The 10,000-nt window shown below is 46.1% G+C and overlaps 1 long non-coding RNA gene across 1 annotated transcript; it reads right to left on the minus strand.

The window, feature by feature from the left end:
* Nucleotides 1-214: 214 nt before the first annotated feature.
* On the minus strand, nt 215-6,624 carry LOC144365412 (uncharacterized). Its single transcript, XR_013423816.1, has 2 exons — nt 6,460-6,624; nt 215-477 (listed from the first exon to the last, which is right to left on the minus strand). It is a non-coding gene; the product is annotated as an uncharacterized LOC144365412 (long non-coding RNA).
* Nucleotides 6,625-10,000: the final 3,376 nt, after the last annotated feature.

Raw genomic sequence — 10,000 nt, forward strand, 5'->3', positions numbered from 1 at the left:
TTGTATATTAGTCACTTACTTTTTTTTTTCTTTTCCTCATTTAGGTATGGAACCATTCAAACTTGACCCTGAGTCTGGGGAGAAGTGGCAAAACTCAGATACAACACAAGCCATGCACAGCACCAAGCTTTGCCTACTCACGTGGTGGTCAGGTGCTTCTTGAAAAGACATCACTTCAGGTTTAAAAAAAAAGAATATAGAAGGGAATATCATCCAGGGAAACACAATGGGTTACTGATTTAATGGCCCCATTTCAGATCCAAGAGCATTTGAAAAAGAAGCCCAGCCTCCGTAGCCTTCAACAGTACAAAGGTGAGCTTCCGTTTCTGTACTGGCTGAAGGTGTCGACACTGAAGCAGTGACCACAGCGATGTAAGGAAGGGTCTGTGCAAGGGGAGACCTTTCTTACCAGAGGGGCAAGCACAGAGCAATTGTGAAACCATTTGTGACATCAGGCTGGCCCATTGCAGGAGGAATCTAAAACAGACACAAATGTTTCATCTCAGAGTTGCTGATGTCAGCAAAAATAAAAACAACCAACATGTGCAACCTTAGGGAGGTGCTGAACCAGACTGTTTTGTATATTTACACACTTCACATAACATATAAAATGGGATGTCATGCAGCTAGTAGGATGATATTTTAAAGAATTTTTAAAATTCAAGGAAATTCTTGCCAGTAATGACAAAAAAAAAAAAAAGGATTGGAAATGGAAGAGGGTACATAATCTGACTTTTTAAAACCAAAACTGAAAGAAAAAAAAAAAACCCTAATACCAATAAGACTTATGTCTGTATCTTAAAATTATGTTTTTGGATGCTTTTTATTTATTCCTCTTTTTCATTTTCTATCCTCCCCGCCTCCACCAAATTCTGTGATGAACAAGTATATTACTTGTAATCAGGATGCTAAAAAGAGAACAGACGTCCCACCCATCTATGGACTAACAAAACAGGAAACAGTAAACTCCATCACTTTGCCATTTGCAGGAGCTCAGGAGGGACAAAGACTGGTTGTAAGAGCAGAAGGGAGGACTAGTTTGGGCTTGGGGATATTGCCTGCGAAAGGACTCACTCAAAGTCCAGAGAAAAGGTGGCCCATGTCTGGAGACTAAGAGTCTGTGACTTGAGGTTTGGTTCTAAAGGGTCCCAGCTCCTGGGCTGGGTCCAGGAAGAGGCCCGATTCAGAACAGCGGCTTGAGTCGGAGCAGGATTGGGTACGTGAGGTCCAAGGTCCTGGAGGAGAAGGTGGTTTGGGTCACAGGCCCCCAAACAAAGTGAGGCGGTGCAAGTCACAATCAGTAGAGAAACGAGGAGGAGGACATTCAAGGAACCAAAGCCTACCCAACAGTTCATCCCTAACCAGTTCAAAGAGAAGAGGAGGTGAGGCTTCCCCAGGAGGGGTGGGTGCAGAGGACGGCAGGCTTGCTGAGAAATGGGACCGGAGTGAAGGATTCTGTGGACCATCAGCTCCTACACTGTTTCCCGCCCTCTGGGACTTACACTCCTTCACCTTCTTTCTCCACGCACCTGCTCCAGTCTTTTCCTTGCGGATGACCACCTATTTTTGCACATTTGTGGTTTCTGCTTTTTCATGACCTCAGTTTGCTGTGATCCGAAATGGTCTTATGACTCAGCTTCTTCAGAACAGACTCATTTTCTCAAGAGATTTTCTTTGAGAGAGATCTGATTGGCCCAACTTAATTCAGGTGTCTAATCCTAAAGATGAGGGCAGGGTGACACAACGTGACATCTTGGGACTGACTGCTCCACCAATAAAATGGTGGGAGGGCCACCATCAACTCCCCCATGACTTTTCTGGACAGAGGCAAGAAGGTGTCTGCAGAGATTGGTTCAAATGATGTTAGAGGGATTCCCATGACTCTAGTGTCAGCTACTTAATGGGGCTGGCAAAGCAGTGCTGTCCCAGCACACGGAAGCAAATAACCACATGTCTGTAAACTGCGGCTTCTTCCTCCTTTTTCCACTGAAAAGTGCATGCACACGATGTTGCCAAGCAGGACCCTGCCTATAGCTCCCCGAGGCCACTGGTCACTCCTGTCTTCCAGCCTAACGTTCTCCCAGCTTCTCGTCCCTGCAGCCTCTCGCCCCTTGCACACTGTCCTGCTTCTCTTACTCCGAAATGGCATCATTTTATTAAAATAGCATCAAAGAAGTTTCTAAAACACCAATTTTGAAGTTTCAAATCTATACAGAAATTCAAAGAAGAGTACAACACACACCCATGTTTATTTGATCTAGATTTAGAAATTAACCTTTGGCCATCCCTGATTTCTGTTGTTTTCTCTCTGTCTTTTTTTTTTTTTTTCCTGAGCCCTTTAAGAAGGAGCTGCATGTAAACAGCTCTTCAACCCTAAATTCTCCAGCACGCGTCTCCTTCCAACAAAGGCTTTCTTCTACACAGCCAAAGTAAGATGGTCGCCCTCACACCGACACAATCTATAATTTAATATACAGACTGTCTGCATTCAGATGTTCCCATTGGTCCTAGAAATCATTCTGCAGTGTCTCCATGACCACCAACCCCATTCAGGACCCAGTCAAGGGTGAGACCTGCACTGTGTCTACACAGTCATCTGTGGCAGTTTCCAGTAGCTGGATCCCTGTGCCTAATTTACTTTTTAATGAATCCACCAACATTATAATTTAATTACTGGTAAACTACTTTCTGTAGACCTGATAACTAGTGGGGAATGTGTATAGTGAGGGTGTTGTTGAAACTGTAGCTCCCCAAGCACAATGCTCTGTTGACCTCTCCTAGATTTTCATACTTGGGCGAGAGAGGCAGTACAGGCCACTCATAATGCCACAGCGTAAGCCCTGGTGTCACACTTTCTGTGGCTACTTCCCAGACTCATGGCTTAACAGCTGAGTTACAGCTTATTTATTGATCCTCTGTAAACAGTTCCTCCTCCATAAAATAAGGATAATCACTATCCACCTTATAGAATTGTTATATGAATTAAATAAGATAATAAATGTCAAGTGTTAATAAGGTGCCTGAGAGTCAAGGTTCAATTAACATTGTCACATACCTATATGCTATGCTCCCTTAAAGCCAAAAAGGAAATTACTATAAATAGCAGGAAACTACATTTGTGGGTACTCATCAATCTTCCTTTTATTCTCAATTCAGGGCCCTCAGGGCCCTAAATTAGTACTTCTCACACTCTTAGTATAGATGAGAATCCTTCTGGGGTCCCGTTAAAAGGCAGAATCCGAGTCAGCAGGTTTAGAGTAGTCTCTGAAATCTGAACATCTCCCAGGTGAGGCCAATGCCCTAGTCCATGGGCCCGACTTTGAGTAGCAAGATCCTAAATTGTTCCCAGGAGTAAATGCCCTCTTACGCGTCTCATATCAGACTCTGGGGTAAAATGGTGTCCTTTTATAGCTCGGCTTCCACAGGAAACTGATTCCAGATCTTCTTTTGTGACTATTTCTAGAAAATACTAATCAAACACTATCCTGATTAAGCCATTAGGATTATTTAGAGAAGAACTTTTACCTTATGTTTACTTGAAGCTTCATCGCTTTTTGTTTCTATATATTTATTACATGCGCATGAGAGATGAAACAGTAGAGAATGCTTTGGATTTAGACTGATCAGAGTTTAAATGCAGACCTTCCATTTTCCCCAGATTATCAAGGTCAGGTTGTTTAAGATGTTTGAATCTCAACGATCTCATCTAAAAATGGTGATAATAATGTTGGCCTTATGGATCCTCTTGGGTCAAACTATATGGACACATATATGTGGATTTTTGTATATAGATAGAGGTAGAAAGAACACAGAAGGGACCTATTACTATTTCCCAGAATACAGCAGGTACTCAACAATGGGTAGGTAGCTTAAGTAACTCCTCCTACTATTACTTGTGAACCCATCAGGATGTATTTCCATTTTCATCAAGTAATTCTTAGGAATCACAGGGCCACAGACCCACAGAGTGACATCATTCTGGATCTGGAAAGTAGCCTTGGGCATTTCTTGAGGACCTATCCTGCCCTGAAGAGAAGTCCATCATTCCTGTCCTCTGGGGCTTTGATAGCAGGAGATAGCACATGGGCTCATTTGCCTGCAAACAGCCTTCAAATGAGAGTGGCCACCTTTATTTCTTGTGGTCAAGATCCCAATTTGCTTCTAACTCAGTGAGCACAGCCTGGTGTTTAAAATTCACTCCCACACACACTCCCAATGAGGAAAAGTCTCCAAGTCTCTGAACAGGGCAGTTGAAAAGTTTTACTTTTCATTCCCCATTGGGCACCTGGGAGTCTTTGATGAGCATTTTGAGGGTAGAATCAGGCAGACAAACCACTGTTCTGTGGTGGGAGAATGCCACAGCGAGGAGCATGCCATCTTTTGGTGAAAGCCAGACTTCCCTACGGTATATCTATATTTTTTCCTTCGGGAAGACGGAGGCATTAGCTGCACTTGGCTGAGAAGGCAGAAAGCACCGAATTTTGTGATAGAATGAAATGGGCTCTGTGAGACCTGTGGACTGATTGCTGGCCTTAGTGCAGGGAGATGCCCCCATCCTGGGTGCGGGATGGCTGGGGGAGGGCAGCAGCTCCCTGTGCACTTGTTTGCATCACAAGAACCTCAGACCCAGGTTCCTGATTGGAGAATCATGACGTTATTCTCAGAATCAAGTACTGACTTCCCAGGTGCAGGTCAGACACAATCCACAGCACCACGCGTGGACCACAGCTGGGTCTCAAAAGTGGACGCCTCCTTCCTAATGAATGTTCTTTGACAGAACTCTGCTCTTCCAACATTACTAGAATTGCCTATTTTCTGGATCATGGCAAGGAGAAACAGTTTCTAGATTCATATCTAACCTTTGTTTTCATGGCCCACTGGCCCAAGTATCTACGAATGTGTCTGGACACAAAAGCAACTGTTTCTGGCTGGATCCTCTCTGTTGAACTCTCCATCCTAAACCCCCCTTCCTGGTCCAGGGATCTCTTGGGTTGTGTTTCATGAACTGACATCGGGTGTTGGTGCTCCTGACTCTCTGAGCCTTTCTGATTCCCCTATCGGAGCCGTGACCTTCTTGTCCCTGTGCCTGGGAGCAGCTGCATTTAAACTTCTACCCTAGGTGCCATCTTCCCTGCAGAGTTCCATCAGTTTTGAGCACTGTGGCCACTGCCTTGAGACAAGGGAAGGAGAGAGTCTTCTCTCATTGGTGCTCAAAACTCTGACCTGAAGCTACTTGGTCGTCGTTTGCCTCTTGGCGTTTTAAAGAGTATTTTCAGTTGATGGGCAACTTCAGCCAAATTCATCCCTTCTCTTTAGGGAGTTTGTCACATATCCCTGTAAAGACTAAGCCGGGATATAATTTTCCATAGAGTAAGAACTTTTCCATCTGTGTTTTCAGAACAGGACACGGAAGTTCAGAGCTAATAAGAGCCCCATGAATCTTTGGTGGCAGGATCAAAACTTGATTCTACGTGCCTGGGCTTCACGGTCCATGACCTACCCGTGAAATTACCTGCTTCCATAACCCAAGCTGACCTACAAGTCAGAGGGGAGAGGATATGAGTCTTCAGTGTCCATGAAGCCACAGCTTGGGCTCTTCAAGGGAAGGAAAGGCAGAGGAGCACAGAGTCCGTTCCCACCACCACTCTGTCTTCTCCTGGACGTTTGAGTTAAGTCTTTGTGACTCAGCCATGGAAATTCCAGATCACTGCAGATTTCCCCACTTGTATTCAGGACCGATTAACCTGGGGAGAAAGCTCTTCTTTCAGGTATCCAATGGGAAGAATAACTACAATCTTTTTTTTTTTTTTTGTCACAGAGAGGAATGTCACACACACCCATTATCTTGTTCATCTAAGAACTGAGGATGGCGATGGTGAGGTGGAGGAGTGTGTAGGAGGAAGGAAGATGTCCTCGAGGGGCCATGCATTGTGACAGTCACTCCCCTGGCAGATTCCTACAACATCTGATGACCTTTTGATCCGACACTACTCCTCTGGTTTCTCCTATGAGAAAGCTGAGTGTCAGATGGGTTCCCAGGGCCACACACGGCAGGCCGACAGGCAGACCTGGGATCATTTAAAGGGAAGTTCCTTCTCTCCTTCCTGCCACACTTCCTCCCCAAACCATTTGGCATACTAATGCTCAGACCCTGAACTCCTGGCTGTCTTGTGATAATGGAAGCTCACTTATCTTTTTTTTCGTGTGGATTCCAGCAATTGCAGAAATGCAGTCTGCTGTCAGAGGACTTCATTATTAATGACCAAACTGGAGGCGAGGTTTCTGGATCATGCCCTTCGCCCCCACGGGGGACACTTCTCTTCCGTGCCCCTTCCTCCTGGGTGCATGAGAATTGTGACTGCAGCAATTCTATCACCATTATCCAATAACCTCAACCCAGGAGGAGGATGTCAGTCAAACGTGCCACCCACCCTCACATTACGTGCCTGTCCCAGTTACCTCAGTCGGGCCCATCCATCTTCTACTCTCCAGGGGTATGAAGGGGACCGTGGGCAGGGAGAGAGGGCTGCTCAGTTGATTGACGCGGGGCTCAGGCACAGAGAGCAATGCAGGCTTCTGTGCGGAATGGTTGAAGTCCAGCGGCTTCCCTCATGAAGGCTCTGAATGAAAATTGCCTTTAGAGAATACTAAAAAGGGAGAGGCAACAATAGATAAAAGCTCACCCCCTCCCCCCCAAAAAAGAGAGAACCCTTTATTTATAGCTTCCACATTAATTCAGAACAATCCAAAGTGCACAGATTTGCCCGAGCACTCCCTTTCCACACAAAAACAAATGCCTCTCAGATTGCCTTTATTCCAGTACAATATCAGTGCCCAAGGCGGGGAACATTCTTCACTCCACAGAGCCCGTCCAAATTTACAATTAAATGGAACTGACACAGCTGATGGTCCTGAAGCTGTTTCCTTTTCAGCTGGGCTTTTCCTTTGGAAGCTGGGATCTCACGCTGGCTCTGTCCCAAACTGATGCCACTTACTGTACCATTTTCCTCGCAGGCACTGGGACACTGTGTTCAGTTGGAGCAACGGGGTCCCATCCAGGGTGATTTGTCCTGAAGCAGACACTTGGCAATGTCTGCAGACATTTTTTGATGGTCATAGCTACTCAGGAAGGGTTGCTACTGGCCCCTCCTGAGTCGAGCTCAGAATCGTGGTGAAAAATCCTACAATGTATAAGCCAGCTCCTGCAAACTCGATTATCCAGCCCGGACTGTCAGTACTGTTGCTGGGTGAGAGGGCAGCTGGCTGGGAGGGCGGGAGGGTCTTCCCGTGATGGGAAGGTTGCAGGGGCTCTCCTTCCCCAAGTTGCAGGTGCACTCTAATCAGAAGAGCGTTAATCAAAATTCTGCGTGGGAAGGAGGTGCAGCAAATCCAAGAGAAAAATGAGAATAGCACATGGAGAGCCAAATAGTGCTGAGCCGGGATGCGATTGAAGATTACCACGCCTGATCTGTCACACCAGGGAACTGAAGAAAGAAAGGGGTTGTGTAGGTTTGGAACAGTGTTTGTTCATAGTCCTTATTGTCTGTCCTTCAAGTTTGTTGTCCTGCTGCAGTCTGGCTGGGCAAAATAACCGGGGGGGGGGGGGGGGGGGGTGACAAGCAACTTGTGAAGATTGATACAGCGGGAGCCGCTTCTCTGCCGGACAGCAGAGGTATATATACTTAACTAATTACACACAGCTTAACTCAATTAACATAAACTAGATACAGCGGTCAACCAATAAGGAATCCTCATTAACTTAATGGCTCCATGGCATTGCTTCACAGACCACTCCTCCTGGCAAAGTGCCAGGCGCCATCTTGACTTGATTGCAGCCCTCAACATTGTCCACTGCCTGTTCAATGTGGAAGAGGCATGGTCTGAAGGTCTAGCCAGGAGGCAGTTACTCCAGCAATATTTGCATTATTTTTTTCTAAGATATCAGATTGTCTTGGATAGGAGGCTCCAACAGTTGACTGACGGGTGAATTAAGCAAGAAGGTTAAGTTTTCATTCTGCCAACATGATATTTAAGAAAACAAGAACAGAAGAAGGAAGGAAGGGAAAAACCTTAGGTTTTAGGTGGCTTTTCATGAGGGGTGTAAGAAGCCAGAATTACTGCTACTTACTGGTCACATTTTAAATAAAAAGTTGTGACATAAATGTTGGAGGTAGAAATAGCCAGAAGCACCACCTAGCATGGTGGGAGCTCCCTCTTACAATCATCTGGAAAGGTTTGACAAACACCCAGAGGTTCTGATTTAATTGATCAGCACAGGGTCTGGGAATAGGTATTTTTTAAAGCTCCCAGATGATTCCAGGTGCAGCCAAGGATAAGGATCTTGGAGGATCTGCTCTTCTTTTTCTCACAAGAGGAAAAAGAAGAGCAGAGAAAATGAAGATAAAGTTTGGTCAAGATGTGTCTTCAAAGTGCCCGTTTCCAGTGCTTTGGAAACTTAATCAGGACTACCTATGCAGTGGAGAAGATCAGAGGGAATCCCAAGAACTATGGAATGAGTGTTTCCAACTCTTGTTGGCAGGAAGAGCCAAGCAGCCAGCAGTTTCTGGAGTGAGCCAGGCTCTTTGAGCTCTGCCACCCTGTGGATGGCTCGTGAGCCCTCTGGTCCTCAGAACATCCCTTGGCTACAGAGGCAGCTTGTGATGCTGCTTCACCTTGAGAGAGCATCTCCTTTTACTTGCATTGCTTGACCCCAATAATTTCCCTCCTTGGAATTCCAGGCATATCTATGTTACCCAAGACGTGGATGGAGACATGCTTTAGAAGGATGTGAAGATGTCTGCTCTTATTGGAACAAATAAAACTCCACCTGTCACCACAGTGATATTAACTGGAAAGGACATACAAACCGAATTCTCTCTGAGAAAATAACAGTCCAGTAATGGGTGACAGGGTAGATGGTGTCCCACACTCCCAAGGGGCTGGAGGCAGTAGCAGAGCACATGAGCTCACTGCTCCCAGCTGAGCTGCAGGAGGAAGGCGAGGAAGTGGCATCTCCCGGGTGGAAATCCCAGGTTCTCCAACTGCAACGCCTACAGTGTCAGACAAGGACTCGAGCCCACAAACCAAATAAGATCATGAAAACACTCAGCCCCACGAAATCACACTTTTCCAGGACTCTAACACTCTGAAGAGGGCAGTGGACAGTGGATGGTCAAGAAGCACAGGCAGGGAGTTCGTGCAAGCACCAAGAATGTGTGTTTTCTTGTTTATTCCCAGAGTGACTCCTGTGGAGCTTGGAATTCAAGTCCACACCTTCCAAAGGCAGAAGCTGAGGGATTAAGAAACTTCTCCCAAAATCCCATGGGGAGGAAATCAGAGAGTTAAAATTCACAGCCCGTGTTTTTTTTGTTGCAGATGGACAGAGCTACCTGGGTGCTTCCTGTGGCTTTATTGGACACCTGTTTGCATTCAGACTGTGTGTTTGGGTTCTCTGGCAGAGTCTGGGCAAGTGTGTCCTCTAACACATTGCCTACCCAGCTACCACGTCAGGTAGACTGTGGCTTTTCTCGCCCGCCCCTTTCTAGTTACTTTCTGTCATTGTGACAGTCTCACTTTCAGATATTAAAAGCATCAGAATTTAATATCACTCTGTTCCGGCTCCCCACCCCCCAGCTCAGGCCAGAACGGCATTTTTATGGTCTGCGAAGTCACTTTTCATCTGACTTCCTCATTTCCTTCTCCTTTTTCATTTGCTCTTTCTTCCCTCCTCCCCCAGGCGCCAGGCTGCTTCTACTTTCTCCTGGAGCAGTTCAAGGAGAAAACTGAAAAATTAAAGCCTACAATGGCTCTACGTGACTGAGGCTGTCAAACGTGACATCCATGCAGACACCCGAGTGCTGGCGTTGCTGTTCTGGTGGGGGGATGGTGGGCTTTTTTGGAGGCACCTTAGTTTTGAAACCTCCCTTGAGCATCGCAGGACTGGGTGGGTAAGGGTACTGACGGCTGCCGCTGGCTACAGCACAAGGGTTCCCAGTAAGGT

This window comes from Ictidomys tridecemlineatus, chromosome 7, assembly GCF_052094955.1.
Source record: "Ictidomys tridecemlineatus isolate mIctTri1 chromosome 7, mIctTri1.hap1, whole genome shotgun sequence".
Classification (NCBI taxonomy): Eukaryota; Metazoa; Chordata; class Mammalia; order Rodentia; family Sciuridae; genus Ictidomys; species Ictidomys tridecemlineatus.